Raw genomic sequence first — 17826 nt, 5'->3', positions numbered from 1 at the left:
GGTGTCCTTCATTAGCCTCGGAGTGGCACTTGCGTAAGATCTGTTCCTGTTCATGTTCAGGTACACAACGTCTAATAACACCATCTACTCCTTTATAAAGACTAGTTGACCCGTTGCGCCAAATAGCGCAGAGATCCACTAAAGCCATGTTGTCGATGAAAATAATTTCATTTTGCAAGGACATATTCGATATTGATAGTAGAAATCCCATGTGTTAAATCATGCTATATTGAAGATGTGTTTATCACGCTGATAAATCCGAGTTTGAAAAAAAATCATATTTGTATAAAAATGTATAGACCTGTTTAGGAGGCATTTTTTAGTTGAAAATATGGTTATCACGCTGAAAAATCTGAGTTTGAAAAAGAACATATTTATATAAGATGTATAGACCAGTCAAAGATGTAATTTTTTAGCAGTGTTTGTACCAAACTTTTATGGGGGCATAGTTATTTGAAAGGCCCATATGCTACCTAGCCCAGTCCACAAATAATTCTATGTGTTGCCGGTCCATAGTAGAATATGAAGCAGCACGGACTGCATCCATCATGCATGTTTATCCCCTTTTCTTCCATGGTTCCTCATTTGGGCGAGAGATCAACTGGTGAGATTTCACATTTCCTACTATTTCAGATTTCTCTGCATGCATGTATTTTCTTTATTGAAGGATAGTACCGATGTTGTCTTGGGTTGGCAGCCCTTCGGGTGGCATCAGTTGCCAAATAGATGAGAGATCAGTAGGAATCGAAACGCAGATGATTGACCAAATCACAACAGCAAAACTGTGGTCGTTTTTCATGTATACATGGAGTGGCAGGTCATAGCATTGCTGAAGCGGACTAAAATTCAGGAGAACAGATGAGAACAGAAATGATTTAAAGTCAGGTCTGGGTTTAAAATGGGCATATGAAGTACTCCCTCCGTTCCTAAATATAAGTCTTTTTAGAGATTCTATTACGGACTTCATACCGAGCAAAATGAGTGAATCTACACTCTAAAATATGTCTATATACATCCGTATGTAGTTTGTAGTGTAATCTCTAGAAAGACTTATATTTAGGAGCGGAGGAAGTATTTCAGTAGAGCTGTACCCAAATGCACAAAGGATTAGTAACCACAATACTAATTTACTCAAGGAAGATCTGCACAATTTACTCAAGTAAGAGCTGCACAATTTGTCATCAAAACAAACTGTAATAGGATGGTGGGAATTATATGTTGATTCGTACACACCTTCACAACTATAATTCTATGTAACAATGCACAAAGGAGTAGCATCAGCAATACTAATTTACTCAAGGAAGAACTGGTCAATTCTTTCATCAGAATAAACTGTAATAGGATTGTGCAAATTCGGTAAACCTTGAATGTGGTCCATAGTACCTTCCAACGCCTATTAACATCAAGATGTAATAAGGCGAGAGAAAAATAATTGTAACTATCTTTTCCTTCAAACATTTGAGAAAGCTTAGAGAATCTGCCATATTGCCTTTTCCTCCAATGTTCTCTTTTCCTTTTACCTGGCAAAAATGAAACATCCACACTTTGTTTAGAAGAACAAACTGGCAAAATCAATGTTCTTACCAACAGACTTACATATTGCAAGAGGGATTCTGGAGGTATTGACGCTAACTAAATTCAGGAAAGACCCAAAAGCATAATAATTTTGCAGCCCGGTATTGATAAAAAGCTCAATTTTAGTATATACATACACGACATATCACATTCAAAATTGAGATATACTGCAGATAACGCATGACATGCATCAGGGTCAATCATATGGGTTCTACTTTGCTGTTGAACGATCCAAACAATTGTAAACAGGAAAGCTGGTCTGGTCGCATTTCCTGTACGACTTGACTGCACGCCTCGAGTACTCGCTCAAGGTGCCCCTACTGGTTTCGTTCCGGACCCAAAGAAGATGTCTGGCCAGTAGCACGGGCTGTAAGGGCTCATCAGGGTCGGGTGTTTAACACTAATAGTGCCCATTGGCCTGGCTCTGTCAGGTCTTAACGCCTACCGCGGCAAAGGTGAATAATCCTCTCCGTTACTGAAAAATATGTGTTGAGGACTCAAGTCAATAACATCATTTCTGCATCGAAAAAGAAGTGTCCAACATATCTGCCACTACTTTTACCTGAAGATTCCACTATCTATTGTGAAATTTAATATCAATGGACCAATACCTATTTCAAATTGCAAAAATAGAATGCCGACGCAAACCAATGATATTCAACTATCTAACAATCATGAGTTAAAGAGAGGAATGCATGAATATGGAAACATCTCTGTGATTTGAGTACAGTCCAAACAAAACCTACGTGTGTATACATAGCTAGCCATATGGAGATGTAAACCAAGACAGAGGACACCCAAGGCAGAACATCAGACAGTTACAAAGGAATATCAAAGAAACACTAAAGATAGAAAATAGTAAAGATGAAGGAAGCTTGTGCAAATATCCATGGCTTCCGAAACACCGATCAAGAAGCATCAAAATTAGTACACCGACCAACCGACATGCATTGTTAAACCTGAGGTAGGGAGCATCAATCTATTATTCCAAGAATGAAAGTAATGTACTTTAAGAAAAGGCTAATGCACTTTCAGAAAATCGACAGTGGGACCATGCAGTACAAATAAATGGTATGGTGTACTCTTCCCTTCTCTCTAGCTCTAATTATGAACACAACACAATGATCCACCCCTATTCTAAACAGTATACTGAAATCTGAATTCAGTGGGCAGCATGTATGTATAACAACCTAGCCACTCCAACTTCAAAAGAATCAAGTTCCAACTCCACAACACATATGACTGTTACAGAACCACTTCTCAGTACCACCATTCTGGCCTTACAGTCACGTGGCAACCAAACTGATCCTCTTTTTTTTTATAGAAAAAAGCAACTACTCTACTGACCATTCATAGGCACAATTCAGTTAACCGGGTGGTCAACCAAGCATTTTGTGCCTGCTGCAATCTTCAAGTATATACTATAACCAGCTTATTTGTTGATACTAAGAGATGTAAAAAGAATCTAGAGCAGCAAAGGTTTAGATGTTGTACCAGTCAGCAAATCTGCACTGCACTGTTTGGAAGAGCATCAGATGGATCCAGCTATCTCTGGTCAGAGACGCACCAAAAGTCCGACCTGACAGCCCCTTTTCTTCCCCCCCCCCCCCCCCGCCTCCTCACATATTAAAAATATCGAGTATTAAATTTCTTATTTAGAAATGGAAAGCATTAAGGAAAGCCGATGAGAATTGAATAACTTCCTTCAAATAAATAAGTGACAATTAAATGAGGAACTCAACCAAGGCAAAAGCTTCATGATTTGTATGCCTTCTTTTCACTAACGGTGATTCTTACTTTAGTGTAGCCCTGAGTCAAAAAGAAAATAAACTTGTGCCTTATCGATCAAAATGTCACTACCTAGACTAATGGTCCAAACAAAATCACCTCTATGGACAAAAGATTCCAATGGATAATTGACTGTAATGTGTATTATGAATCATGCATATCTGGCTCTAAATTAGCATGCCAGGAAAAAAATCAAGAAATTAAAGGCAATATTTCTCGGGGGATAAGATGCATCTTGCACATCTCAGTTAAAAAAAGCCCCACCATCACCAGTAAAAGTGTTTGTCTAAGTCTTGTCAATGAGTGGGATTGAAGGATGTAAAACTTTAGAGAACATAAGCATGGCAATACATGGATTGTTTTCTATACCTCAATGAAGATGGTCACCTATCGATGGTCGTGGTCTGGCTGAGCTACAACATGATGGTGGCTGCTGCAGTCACGAAGGTTCAGGCGTTATCATTGGCACCGCCAGTTTCTCTGACCTAAAAGAGTGTCTTGCTGTTTCCATCCTTGATACTGCCGGCAGCGCCATCAGTGCACGTCAGGCTTGCATGTTTGCCTCGAGCAAGCTGCCGTGAGCAGAAGAAAATCAACCATTAAGCAAAGGTCCTTCTTCTATACCTGCAAAAATGAAGCAAGTTATACACTTTGTTTGGTTGAACAAACTGGCAAATTTGGTGTTGTTACCAACAGATCACAAGATGGATTCTGGAAGTATACTTGCTTGAACTGCTCTAGTAAATTGCCTATTGTCTATCACTACTAACAACACTATCAGTCAATTAAGTTACTTCATCCCATTATAATTGAACAAAATAAATATAAATACGCACATCGAGCCGTCTCTTTCTTTTCTCACAAAAACAACACCAGGATCGTCATCAGTAAGAAGTGCACACAACAACCATGCCTCAGTTGATAAATAATGATGCAATAACCAGAATATATAAAAAGTTAAAAACTTGACTTAAACAACATTGTATTGTCGCTTCTGAACTTAGACCAAGCAAACTAACATGCGATCTTTAACCTGGCCCACAAATAAGAGTTTAGCACATTATTTTGCGAACCTTTAACTTGCACAGCATCCATATACAGAGTAAGATTACTGCAGCCTCTACAATACTCAATGATGGCATACATGACAAACAAAAGATCGTGCAGGAAACACTACCATTCTGCATAGCAGAACTACTATCCATCCCATTCATCTGGATGTAGAATAATTACTACTATATCTTTCCAGTTCACTAATCAGTACAAAATGTCACGTTGCTGAAATCAGCAGCTTGCTTATCTTCATGATAGCTCCAATGATCCACACTTTAAAGATAAAATGCAAGGCTTTTTTGCGAGATAAAATGCAGGGCATTATTAACTCTCTATCATTGCTAATACACCCAGCTGGGTGTTTCAGATCATGCGAATTGGTCTGAAAGCAATTATACATACACCCAGATTAGTGCTTATACACACAATTAGATTGGTCTGAAATCACCCTTCCCCAATTCGAATTTTGTTCTCTTACACATACATCAAACCAACACATATGATCTGAAACAAGAGGAACAGCGGGCTAGATACCTTGGAGCAAAAACAAGAGGAATTGCGGCTCGGACCTCGAGGTCAGTAAGAGAGCACGTTTTGTGTGGTAGCCACAAGCATCTGGCTGTCGATCTCTGACTCAGGCCACCACAATCGCTGGAGAAAACCCTCATCTCAGCCTAGGAGCAAGGTGACACATCAACTACTGTAACTACCTCTCATTGATGAGAAGGGAGAAGAAGCTCACCCAGCAGCAGAAAGGAAGGCGATAACCAGAGGGATGACATGCTCCACCCCGCGTCCTCGTCCTCGTCCTTGCACTTGGCCAGACGATGAATGCGGGAACACCCTCTTCAATCCCTGCGTCCTCACCCTCTTCCTCGGGCAGCCCTCTTGCTCGGTGTTAGGTAGTGGGGAAGTGGAACAATAAAGATCCAGGAGTGGATCGAGCCGCCACCAACCATCAGGTCGCACTTGACCTCGCCGGCGCCGGCTGGTGACCCTCTCCCGCCCGCCACTGGGTCTTCCTCCTCTCCTTCCTTCTTTCCCTCTCTCCCATCTTCTATCTCCTGCAGGGATCGATCCATGTGGTCGCCCTTTGCCTCTGCCACCGGAGAGGCTCGCCTCCGCGGTCGCACGCCATAGATCCGGCCGGAGGAAAAGGAGGAAGCGGCCCGCACTATCCTATTCGTCGACGGTGACGACCTGAGCGCAACCGATGGGAAGGCGAGGAGAAAGAGGCGGGGTGGTGGAGGAGCAGCCGAGGGCGACGACGACGTCCTTGGTCGAGCGCACGCACAGAAGGGAGAGGGAGGGGTGCAGCGGCTATAGGGATTGAGGGGACGAAGAAAGGGGGCTAGGGTTCGTTTGGCGGTTGGGGTCGGATTGGCTAGGGTTCGTTTGGCGGTTGGGGTCGGATTGGGGCGAGACACGGGTTATTGGGTGCGAAGCGCGCCCAGGTGATTGGGCAAAACCTCTTGCACCCGGAAACAGCCAACCCAGCCAATGAGCGCCCGACGTGAGCCCATTTGTCATTGGACTAAAAAAGAACCGTGAGGTAAAATAAGATTTGACTGCAGGTGAACATCCTACGGCTCAGGCGCGTCAGAAAGGCAGATCGGACGGCCGACGAAGCTCCAATCGGAGGAGTCTTGTGAAGGTGAGTTGGCTAGCTTCATTATAGTTTTAAATATGGGTCATCCTAGAAGTAATATCTTAAATCATAGAAAATCTTTTTCTTTTGCTGGTATATGAAACTAGGTGGTATAAATTTAGCAACAATATAATTAGCGTAATCAGCATACCATGGAGCAGTACGAGAAGCATTTATGACAACTAATTGTTCATCAGGAAAGCTACCATCAATAGGTAGTGGGTCATCAAGAACATTCTCTAACCTAGACAAGTTGTCTGCAATAGGGTTCTCGGCTCCCTTTTTATCAATAATATGCAAATCAAATTCTTGTAGCAAGAGAACCCATCTAATAAGTCTAGATTTAGCATCTTTCTTTTCCATAAGATATTTAATAAAAGCATGATTAGTGTGAACAATTACTTTAGAATCAACAATATAAGGTCTGAACTTATCACAAGCAAATACAATAGCTAAAAATTCTTTTTCAGTAGTAGCATAATTTCTTTGGGCACTGTCTAGAGTTTTACTAGCATATTGAATAACATTTAATTTCTTATCAACTATTTATCCTAGAACAACCCCTACAGCATAATCACTAGTATCACCATAATTTCAAAGAGTAAATTCCAATCAGGAGGTTGAACAATAGGTGCAGAAACCAAAGTTTTCTTAAGTATTTCAAATGCTTCTACACAATCATCATCAAAGACAAAAGAAACATCTTTTTGTAAGAGATTAGTTAGAGGCCGAGAGATTTTAAAAAATTCCTTAATGAACCTCCTATAAAAACCGGCATGACGAAGGAAGCTTCTTATACATTTAATGTCCTTAGGACACGACATATTTTCAATAACATCAACCTTCGCTTTATCAACTTCAATACCTCTTTCAGAAATTTTATGCCCCAAGACAATACCTTCATTAACCATAAAGTGGCACTTCTCCCAATTCAAGACAATATTAGTTTCTTCACATCTTTGCAAAACTCGATCAAGGTTGCTTAAGCAACCATCAAAAAATGTCCCATAAACAGAGAAATCATCCATGAATACCTTAACAATCTTTTCACAAAAGTCAGAGAATATAGAGTCATACATCTTTGAAACGTAGCAGGTGCATTACATAAACCAAAAGGCATACGTCTATAAGCAAAGGTACCGAAAGGGCAAGTAAAAGTTGTCTTTTCTTGATCGTCTTTTGACACAGGTATTTGAGAGAAACCAGAATAACCATCTAGAAAGAAAAAATATGTATGCTTGGATAATCTTTCTAGCATTTGATCAATAAAAGATAAAGGGTAATGATCTTTTTAGTAGCTTTATTTATTTATGAAAATCGATTACCATTCTATAACCTGTAACAATTCTTTGGGGGATCAATTCATCTTTATCATAGGAAAAACAGTAATACCTCCCTTCTTAGGGACACAATGGACATGACTTACCCACTGACTATCAGCAACGGGATAAATTATACCTACCTCCAGAAGCTTTAGTATTTCTTTTCTTACCACTACTTTCATCTTAGGATTTAACCTTCATTGGTGATCAACAACTAGTTTAGCGTCTTTCTCCAATTTTATTTTGTGCTGGCATAAAGTGGGACTAATGCCCTTAAGATCATCAAGAGTATATCCAATAGCAGCACAGTGCTTCTTCAGAGTTTTCAATAATTTATTTTCTTCATGCTCTGAAAGGTTAGCACTAATAATAACATGATATATCTCTTTCTCATTAAGATAAGCATATTTAAGAGTATCAGGTAAAGGTTTAAGCTCAAACACAGGATCACCCTTAGGTGGAGGGGGATCCCCTAGGATTTCAACAGGCAAGTTATGTTTCAAAATAGGTCACTGTTTAAAGAATACTTCATCTATTTCCCTTATTTCATTCGTAAACATATCATTTTTATGGTCTAGCAAATATTGTTCGAAAGGATCAGTAGGAGGCACGGCAATGAAGCAAGACCGGTAATTTCATCTTTACTAGGCAATTCTTTATCATGGAGTTGTCTATGAAATTTAGCAAAATTAAACTCATGAGACATATCCCCTAAACCAACAGAAACAATATCCTTATTGCAGTCTATTTTAGCATTAATAGTATTCAAGAAGGGTCTACCAAATATAATGGGACAAAAGTCATCTTGCGGGGAACCAAGACCAAGAAAATCAGCAGGATATTTAACTTTCCCACACAAGACTTCAACATCTCTAACAATCCCAACTGGTGAAATAGTATCTCTATTAGCAAGCTTAATTGTAACATCAATTTCCTCTATCTCAGCAGGTGCAATATCATGCATAATATCTTTGTATAAGGAATGAGGTATTGCACTTGCACTAGCACCCATATCACATAAGCCATGATAGCAATGATCTCCTATTTTAACAGAAATATCAGGCATGCCTACAACAGGTCTATGTTTATTTTTAGTATTAGGTCTAGCAATTCTAGCAGATTCATTGCAGAAGTAAACAACATGCCCATCAATATTATCGGCCAAGAGATCTTTAACCATAGCAACACTAAGTTCAACTTTAATTTGCTCAGGGGGTTTAGGTGTCTTAATATTACTTTTGTTGACCACAGCTGAAGCTTTAGCATGATCCTTTATTCTAACAGGGAAAGGTGGTTTCTCAATATAAGCAGTAGGAACAACAGGATCATTATAAGTGATAGTCTTTTCTTCAACTTTAATAGGTGCAACTACTTTTACTTCAATGTGAGGATTATATTAAACCACTTCTCCTTAGGGAGATCAACATGAGTAGCAAAGGATTCACAAAAAGAAGCTACTATCTCAGAGTCAAGTCCATATTTAGTGCTAAATTCACGGAAAGCATCGGTATCCATAAAAGATTTAACACAATCAAACTTATGTGTTATACCTGACTCCTTACCTTCGTCGAGGTCCCAATCTTCAGAGTTACGTTTAATTCTTTCCAATAAATCCCATTTGAATTCAATAGTTTTCTCATAAAAGATCCAGTACAAGAAGTATCGAGCATGGAGCGATTACCGAGAGAAAGTCAAGCATAATTTTTTTGAATAATCATTTCTTTTGAGAGCTCATGATTGGGGCATGAATATAACATTGACTTAAGCCTCCCCCCAAGCTTGAGTGATGCTTTCTCCTTCGCGAGGCCAAAAATTATATATATATAATTACGATCACGATGAACAAGATGCATAGGATAAAACTTCTGATGAAATTCCAATTTCAATCGTTGGTAGTTCCATGATCCAATATCATCACATAGCCTCGACCATGTCAATGCATCTCCCTTCAAAGATAAAGGGAAGACCTTATTCTTGATAACATCCTCGGGCATACCTGCAAGCTTAAATAATCCACAAACTTCGTCCACATAGATTAGGTGCAAATCAGCATGTAATGTTCCATCACCCGTGAAAGGATTAGCTAGCAGTTTCTCTATCATACCCGAAGGAATTTCAAAGTAAACATTTTCAGTAGGTTCAGTAGGTTGAGGAGCAACTCTTTTCTCTACTGGTCGGGGTCAAGATACCCCGAACAAGCCCCTCAAAGGATTATGTTCCATAGTAACAAGTGACAGTAAATTTCAGCACACTATATAAATTTTTCCTTACCAAATTCCACCTACCAAAGGCGCTTCACTCCCCAGCAACGGTGCCAGAAAAGAGTCTTGATGACCCACAAGTGTAGGGGGTCTATCGTAGCCTTTTCGATAAGTAAGAGTGTCGAACCCAACGAGGAGCAGATGGAAAATGATGAGCAGTTTTCAGTAAGGTATTCTCTGCAAGCACTGAAATTATCGGTAACAGATAGTTTTTTGACAAGGTAATTTGTAACGAGTAACAAGTAATGAAAGTAAATAAGGTGCAGCAAGATGGCCCAATCCTTTTTGTAGCAAAGGACAAGCCTGGACAAACTCTTATATAAAGGAAAACGCTCCCGAGGACACATAGGAATTATTGTCAAGCTAGTTTTCATCACGTTCATATGATTCGTGTTCAGTATTTTGATAATTTGATATGTGGGTAGACCGGTGCTTGGGTACTGCCCTTACTTGGACAACCATCCCACTTATGATTAACCCCTATTGCAAGCATCCGCAACTACAACAGAAGTATTAAGGTAAACCTTACCATAGCTTAAAACATATGGATCCAAATGAGCCCCTTATGAAGCAACGCATAAACTAGGGTTTAAGCTTCTATCACTCTAGCAACCCATCATCTACTTATTACTTCCCAATGCCTCCCTCTAGGCCCAAACAATGGTGAAGTGTCATGTAGTCAACGTTCACATGACACCACTAGAGGAAAGACAACATACATCTCATCAAAATATCGAACGAATACCAAATTCACATGACTACTTATAGCAAGACTTCTCCCATGTCCTGGGGAACAAACGTAACTACTCACAAAGCATATTCATGTTCATAATCAGAGGGGTATTAATATGCATAATGGATCTGAATATATGATCTTCCACCAAATAAACCCACTAGCATCAACTACAAGGAGTAATCAACACTACTAGCAACCCACAGGTACCAATATGAGGTTTGGATACAAAGATTGGATACAAGAGATGAACTAAGGTTTGAGATGAGATGGTGCTGGTGAAGATGTTGATGGAGATTGACCCCCTCCCGATGAGACGATCATTGGTGATGACGATGGTGATGATTTCCCCCTCCCGGAGGGAAGTTTCCCCGGCAGAGCAGCTTCGCCGGAGCCCTAGATTGGTTCCGTCAAGGTTCCGCCTTGCGGCGGCGAAGTTTCTTCTCGTGAGCTTGCTTCTGATTTTTTCCTCGACGAAAGACTCCATATAGTCAAAGATGGGCATCGGAGGGCCACCAAGGGATCCACGAGGCAGGGGGGCGCGACTAGGGGGTAGGGCACGCCCCCCACCCTCGTGGACGGTGGGTGGCCCCCCTCTGGTACTTCTTTCGCCCAATATTTTTTATATATTCTGAAAATAATCCCCGTGGAGTTTCAGGACTTTTGGAGATGTGCAGAATAGGTCTCTAATATTTGCTCCTTTTCCAGCATAGAATTCCAGTTGCCGGCATTCCCCCTCTTCATGTAAACCTTGTAAAATAAGAGAGAAAAGGCATAAGTATCGTGACATAATGTGTAATAACAGCCCATAATGTAATAAATATGGATATAGAAGCATGATGCAAAATGGACGTATCACGCCCCCTCGCATGAAATGCGGGGGTGTTTGGAATAGCACCTGATCACTCTTGACCCAACGTCTTGGTCCAGAACGGAGTTGTCGGTGCGGCGAACTAGGCAATCGGACTATAGGGCTTTAACACCTTCACTTAGCCATAGGAGTTTTACGGCGGGTCTACTATGTAGCCCCTGGTATGCACGCAGTTATCCGAATACGGTTGCGTTGCTAGGTGACCAAAGAAAAAATGGTCCTTCATGTAATATGGAAGAAATCACAAACGATTCTGAGAAGTCACCGAGTGGTTGACCAGCTCTCGCCGCATCATGACAGTCAGTTTTCGGCTTTCTGTACTGAGGTGTTTGACCAGGTGAACCGGAAACACAATCGCAGTTGTTCTCCCTTTACTACCCTAGCCGATAAGACAGAATGTACGGTAGCAAGCACAGGAGTCAGGCAACCCAACTATTAAGCAAAGACATTCGGAGCTGATGCATATAATGCCAAACTCGTGACGCCGAAGTATGCTATAGAGCTGTTCAGACTTTTTCGGCAACCCATATGTTGCCGTATCAAGCCCCTGGCGATTTTGTGCCTAGGTGTCGAGGACTGAGGGAAAAGGCTCTATACAGGTTTCAAATAGAGTTTTTGGTCTACAAAAAATCTTTTGGACCTCCTGTCGCACGTCTGCGCTGCCTGTGCTTCCGCAGAAAGGCCTCCTTAAAGGTAGCAATCCCCGGTTATTTGTAGGGAAACCGTGCTCATAAAGAGTCCTTTGAGGTCCATAGGACGGACATGTATTGACTCACATATGGCAAAAAGGTAAGGAAATAGTTAGGAAAAAAGAGAAAAGGCTAAAGTCTGGACAAACCGCTTTGTAGGCCTGTCCGTATTGTGCCTCCGCTGATGACCAAGGTATTTTGAGTGCGTAATTATGTATGCGCGGTGCAAACTCCGCGGGTATATAAGGTGAACGACGGAGGCGGAGCTGCTAATCCAGCTCTAAAATTGACCGGTCCTGTGAAGAAGAGGCCGACGGTTTAATGACCGATGAGATATGCGGCTTGAGTAGGCCGCTTTGTACTTCGGCTGTGATTGCCACAGTGTGCTCCTCAGTGCGAAGGGAGCGTTCCGTGTTTCCGTTGACCGTAATGGTGCCGCGTGGACCGGGCATCTTAAGCTTTAGATAAGAGTAGTTTGGGACCGCATTGAAACGAGCGAAAGCGGTCCGCCCGAGCAGTGCGTGGTAGCCAATGCGGAATGGGACAATATCGAAGATCAAGTCCTCGCGTCGGAAGTTTTCCGGTGAACCGAGGACGACTTCCAGTGAGATTGAGCCTGTGCCGTGAGCTTCTACACCGGGTGTTACTCCCTTGAAGGTAGTTTGTGGTGGGCTTGATCCTTGAGGGGTCAATGCCCATTTTGCGGACAGTGTCTTGATAGAGTAAATTGAGGCAACTGCCGCTGTCCATGAGGACTCGCGTAAGATGGAATCCGCCGATAATTGGATCGAGGACCAAAGCTACCGAACCTCCGTGATGGATACTGGTTGGGTGGTCCTCGTGATCAAAAGTGATCGAGCAGGCCGCCCATGTGTTGAATTGTGGGGCGTTCGACTTTATGGCTTGGTCGTCTCGTAGTTCGTGCTTGTGCTCCCTTTTAGAGGTATGCGTCACGTATATCACGTTGACTATTTTTACTTCGGGGGGAAATTGCTTCTGTCCCCCGGTGCTTGGGAGGCGAGCCTCTTCTTCTTCGCTGTCACTAGGCGGCCCCTTCCCTTTGTGTTCGACATTGAGCTTGCCGGCTTGTTCGAAAACCCAACAATTTCTGTTGGTATGGTTGGCAGGTTTGTCGGGGCTGCCATGGATCTGACAGGGCCGATCCATTATCTTGTCTAGACCGGATGGACCATCTCTATGTGCCTTAAATGGCTTCTTACGTTGACCGTCTTTGGAACCACTAAATCTAGTGTTGACCGTTGTGTCTTGGGTTCCTTCATTATTGCTGCGACGCTTGTTTTTATTATGGCGTGGCTTTCCATTGCCGTCCCTGGCTTCAGAGGTGCCAGGATCGCTCGCGCTATTGCTTCTACGAGCGAGTCAGCTATCTTCTCCCGCACAAAAGCGGGTCATTAGTGCGGTAAGAGCTGCCATGGACTTTGGGTTTTCTTGGCCGAGGTGGCGGGCGAGCCACTCGTCACGGACGCTATGTTTAAAGGCCGCGAGTGCTTCGGCATCCGGACAGTCGACAATTTGGTTCTTTTTAATTAGGAACCTAGTCTAGAGTTTCCTGGTTGATTCTCTGGGCTGCTGGATGATGTGACTGAGGTCATCGGCGTCCGGAGGCCGGACATATGTACCTTGGAAGTTGTCGCGAAAGGCGTCTTCCAAGTCTTCCCAGCTGCCAATGGAGTTTTCTGGCAGACTTTTTAACCAGTGTCGAGCTGGTCCCTTGAGTTTTAGCGGGAGGTATTTGATGGCATGAAGATCATCGCCGCTAGCCATGTGAATATGGAGAAGAAAGTCATCAATCCATACCGCGACATCTGTTGTTCCATTGTATGATTCGATATTCACGGGTTTAAACCCTTCCGGGAATTCGTGCTCCATTACTTCATCAGTGAAGTAGAGGGGGCGTGCGGCGCCTCTATATCAGGCCAACTCGTGACGTAGCTCGGATGGAGTCTGTCCGCGGTTTTCGGCCCGGACGTGGTTATGCTTGTCACGTCCGGCTAGATAGCCATCGTCGCGTGTTGGGGCACGCCCCCGTGATCCGTAGATCGATCTGGTCTGACCTACTCTATTTTTCAGGTCCTGCCGCAGGTCATATGTATATCCCCGAGTTGTTGTGTCCCTACCTTTACGGCGAGGTGGTATAGGCCGGTGTTCGGCCTGAGTTGTCGTTTGTCCCGGCCACGAGGTGGTCGGTCAGCCGCATTATGCGCTGATGGTATGGGCCCAAGTGCCTCGTCATCAAATTGAGGTAGCAGCTTGCGCTTCGGGTAACTTTTGGTTGGGCGCTCGAGGCCGTATTCCTCAGCTGCCAGGACATTAGTCCACCTATCGTTGAGTAGGTCTTGATCAGCTTGAAGCTGCTGCTGCTTCTTTTTCAGGCTCCTTGCAGTGGCTATTAGTCGGTGCTTAAAGCGCTCCTGTTCGAGGGGTTCCTCAGGAATGATAAAGTCTTCTTCACCGAGGCTCACCTCCTCCTCGGAGAGTGGAAGATAATTGTTGTCCTCCGAGTCTTCATTTATGGCATGTTCATCAGGGCTAACTTGCCCATCTTCCCGATCGTCCTGTGCAGAGGTTGGCTCGACGGGGTCTTCTTGGTCTTCAGCGTCGTCTGGAGTGTTGTTGTCTCTCGTGCTGGTATCGCTGTCTTTTTCACGGCATGATTTAGAGTGGCGTCGCTGATGTCGGCGCTTTGGCTGTATCTCAGGAGGTTTATCCTCGACCGGATCTTTATCGTTATCGCCGTTACCCTCTTTGGGTGTGTCCACCATGTACACGTCATACGAAGAGGTGGCCGTCCATCGTCTAGTAAACAGGGGGCTTTGGCCCTGCTCTTCTCCGGCATCGTCGTCCATACCGTCGATGTCTTCGGAGCCGTAATCGAGCATGTCAGTCAAGTCCTCGACAGTGGCTATGAAGTGGGTGGTGGGTGGGGCGTAAAATTCCCCGCTCTCAGCCCCTAGTCTGGGTTGGGCGTAGTTCGGATGTTTTGCTCCTCTATAATGATGAGGGATCGCATCAAGTCCAGAGCCTTGCTTAAAGGTGAGGTGTGGCTAGGGAGAAGAGAGTCCGTGGAGTACGGTAGGAAGGAGACTCCTTGGCCGAGCTCACACGATGCTGACTCCGAGGGTTCGGAGCCAGTGTCCGAAGAGGAGTCCGACTTCATGATGGTTGCCAGCGACACTGCTTCCTCCAGCTCTCCCGTACTGGGCTTAGTAGCCACAGATAGTCCGGCAGGCTCAGGAATCCCGTCTTCGGACCTAGTGATGCGCTCCGGATCTAAGGCCAGAGCAGGGGTTGGGGTCGTGAACCCTGGGAAGATCAAGTCTCCTCGGATATCAGCGACATAGTTTAGATTTCGAAAACTAATCTGGTGACTTGGGGCGTAGCTGTCGATCTGCTCTAGATGGCCAAGCGAGTTGGCCCGCAGTGCGAAGCCGCCGAATACGAAGATCTAGCCGGGGAGAAAAACCTCCCCCAGGGCGACATTGTTGTAGATGACTAATGGAGCCATCGAACCTTCTGATGATGACACAATGGAACTCTCAATGAAAGAACCAATGTCGGTGTCAAAACCGGCGGATGTCGGGTAGAGGGTCCCGAACTGTGCATCTAAGGTCGATGGTAACAGGAGACAGGGGACACGATGTTTACCCAGGTTCGGGCCCTCTTGATGGAGATAATACCCTACTTCCTGCTTGATTGATCTTGGTGAATATGAGGATTACAAGAGCTGATCTACCACGAGATCATAACGGCTAAACCCTAGATGTCTAGCCTGTATTATTGTGATCGCCTCTACGGACTAAACCCTCCGGTTTATATAGACACCGGAGGGGCCTAGGGTTGTAAAGTTGGTTCATAGAGGAAGGAATCTTCATATCCTAATGCCAAGCTTGCCTTCCACGCAAAGGAGAGTCCCATCCGGACACGGGAGGAAGTCTTCTGTCTTGTATCTTCACGGACCAATAGTCCGGCGTCACATAGCCCGGACGTCCGAGGACCCCTTAATCCAGGACTCCCTCAATTGCTTGCGGTTGAGGCGACTGCGGCGCAGTCTGCTCGCATCCCACCATGCGCGCTCTGCTCTCGCGTCCCTCCGGGCGCTCTGCCCTCGTCCCTCCATGCGCGCTACCAGTGTTTGGGGCCGCGCGCATGATCATGCATGTTTGTGTGCATGCGATTGCGGCGGGCGTGGCGCCACAATGCAGTTACCCGCTGCAAAAACTGCCATGCGGAGGCGCCGAGAATCCAGGCCGCCTGGCCCCCATTTATTCCTGCGGCCATTTACCTTCATCTCTTGCGCCACACGACCCAATAAGCGCACCGACAATGACACATACATAGAGGACATCCGGTGGTTCCAATGGCGCTCCCCGTGGCATCAATGGCGCTCCCAGCGGCCGACGACGACAACGGGGGCAGTTCACCACGCATCATGTAGTGGACACCCACGTGAGGGGAAGGCCCTTTCGGTGGTGTACACAAACGAGTCAGTCTCGGTGGAGAGCTCCATCCAAACTATGGAGCAGTTGCTTGCCGAGGACAAGTACCAAGTAGTCGGCTTCGACCTCGTGTACACCATCGGTCGTGTCGGACACGATCAGAAGGTTGCTGTCGCCCAGTTGTGCGTGCGACATGATGTCCTCTTCTACCACTACCACCTGGCCACAAGGCCTTGTGAGCGTTTCTCCAGATTTATCAACAACTCCGACTACAATTTTGCTATGGTGGACACCACCAACGATCTAAAAGCGCTCAAGGTTTCGGGCTTGAAATGCCAGAATCTTGTCAACATCCAGGACCACTACAAGGTCTGGGGCAGCGACAACAACAAACATAACTCCCTGGTTGACCTCGCCTCGGCCATCATCAACCCCTACTACATGAAGATGGAGGATGAGAGCAAGAAGGACAAGAACACCTGGCACAATGTTTGGCATGAGAGACTGGATGAATAACATGCCAAGTACACGGCCAAGGACACACACACAAGATACGAGATGTACGTGCGGATCGTTGACATGAGGGAGTGTCTTCTTCTTGCCCCAGACGAGGGATCGAGCCACAGAGTAGTGGCGAGAGTGTCACGAGAAGTAGATGACTAGATGATCGTTTCTCCTAGTTTAGAATGCATACAATTGTTTATTGAGGTGTGTGTGAATGATCTATACAGTCACTTATGTAATTGGATGTTTATTTCAGTTATATATATATATATGTCCTATATAGGAAAATGGTTGTGCTCTATCTATAGAAGAATAAGATATATATATATATATATATCTTATTCTTCTATAGACAGAGCAAATCACACGGCTAATTAGCAGCAATCGTTTGTGTTATTATTGGTCTTTGCACACATTTCTGATTATGGACCTGTTTGCTGCATATCACACACATCTTGTTCAGTTGAACCGTTTCTATAGTGTTGCGTAATCACACACAGTTCATCCGAGTGAATTGTATGCCGTATATCGCACACATCCTCATCTGGTTGCCGGATTCTGTTGCTCTGCCTCATCGCAAACAGTTCTTCTGGATTAACTGTTTGCCACGCATCGCACACGCAACTCCAATATGAACCGTGTTTGATGTCACCGCCATCGCAAACGTTTTGCATCTTTTTGATAGTTTATTACATCACTGTTTGTGATTTATGCATCGCACATAGTTTCGTCGAAGGGTCTCTGACTGTACTATTGCATTTGGACCATCATGCAGTAGTGGAGGATCGAGATCCAGTCGCGCCATCGGCTCCCAAATCCGAGATGCTGGAGCATCTCTAGCATAAAAGGCCAGGATACAATGTCAAAGGCCCACACAATGTCAAGCTTCATAAGCATGTGCGGCACCTTGAGGTTATGAGGAAGA

The 17826-nt window shown here is 44.3% G+C and overlaps 1 long non-coding RNA gene across 4 annotated transcripts; it reads right to left on the bottom strand.

Annotated features, from left to right (window-relative positions):
• Positions 1 to 1160: 1160 nt before the first annotated feature.
• Positions 1161 to 5822, bottom strand: LOC125543996. 4 transcript variants are annotated; one of them, XR_007299199.1, is made up of 4 exons: positions 5159 to 5822; positions 4951 to 5090; positions 3070 to 3987; positions 1161 to 1520 (listed from the first exon to the last, which is right to left on the bottom strand). It is a non-coding gene; the product is annotated as an uncharacterized LOC125543996 (long non-coding RNA). The 4 variants fall into 4 exon arrangements; XR_007299200.1 differs by having other exon boundaries at positions 3733 to 3987; positions 5159 to 5817; XR_007299201.1 differs by lacking the exon at positions 1161 to 1520 and adding an exon at positions 1657 to 2534.
• Between the last annotated feature and the right edge of the window lie 12004 nt (positions 5823 to 17826).

This window comes from Triticum urartu, chromosome 3 (assembly GCF_003073215.2).
Source record: "Triticum urartu cultivar G1812 chromosome 3, Tu2.1, whole genome shotgun sequence".
NCBI classification, from domain to species: domain Eukaryota; kingdom Viridiplantae; phylum Streptophyta; class Magnoliopsida; order Poales; family Poaceae; genus Triticum; species Triticum urartu.
Note: the sequence above shows the minus strand (reverse complement) of the source record. Positions and strands in the feature narration are given on the sequence as shown.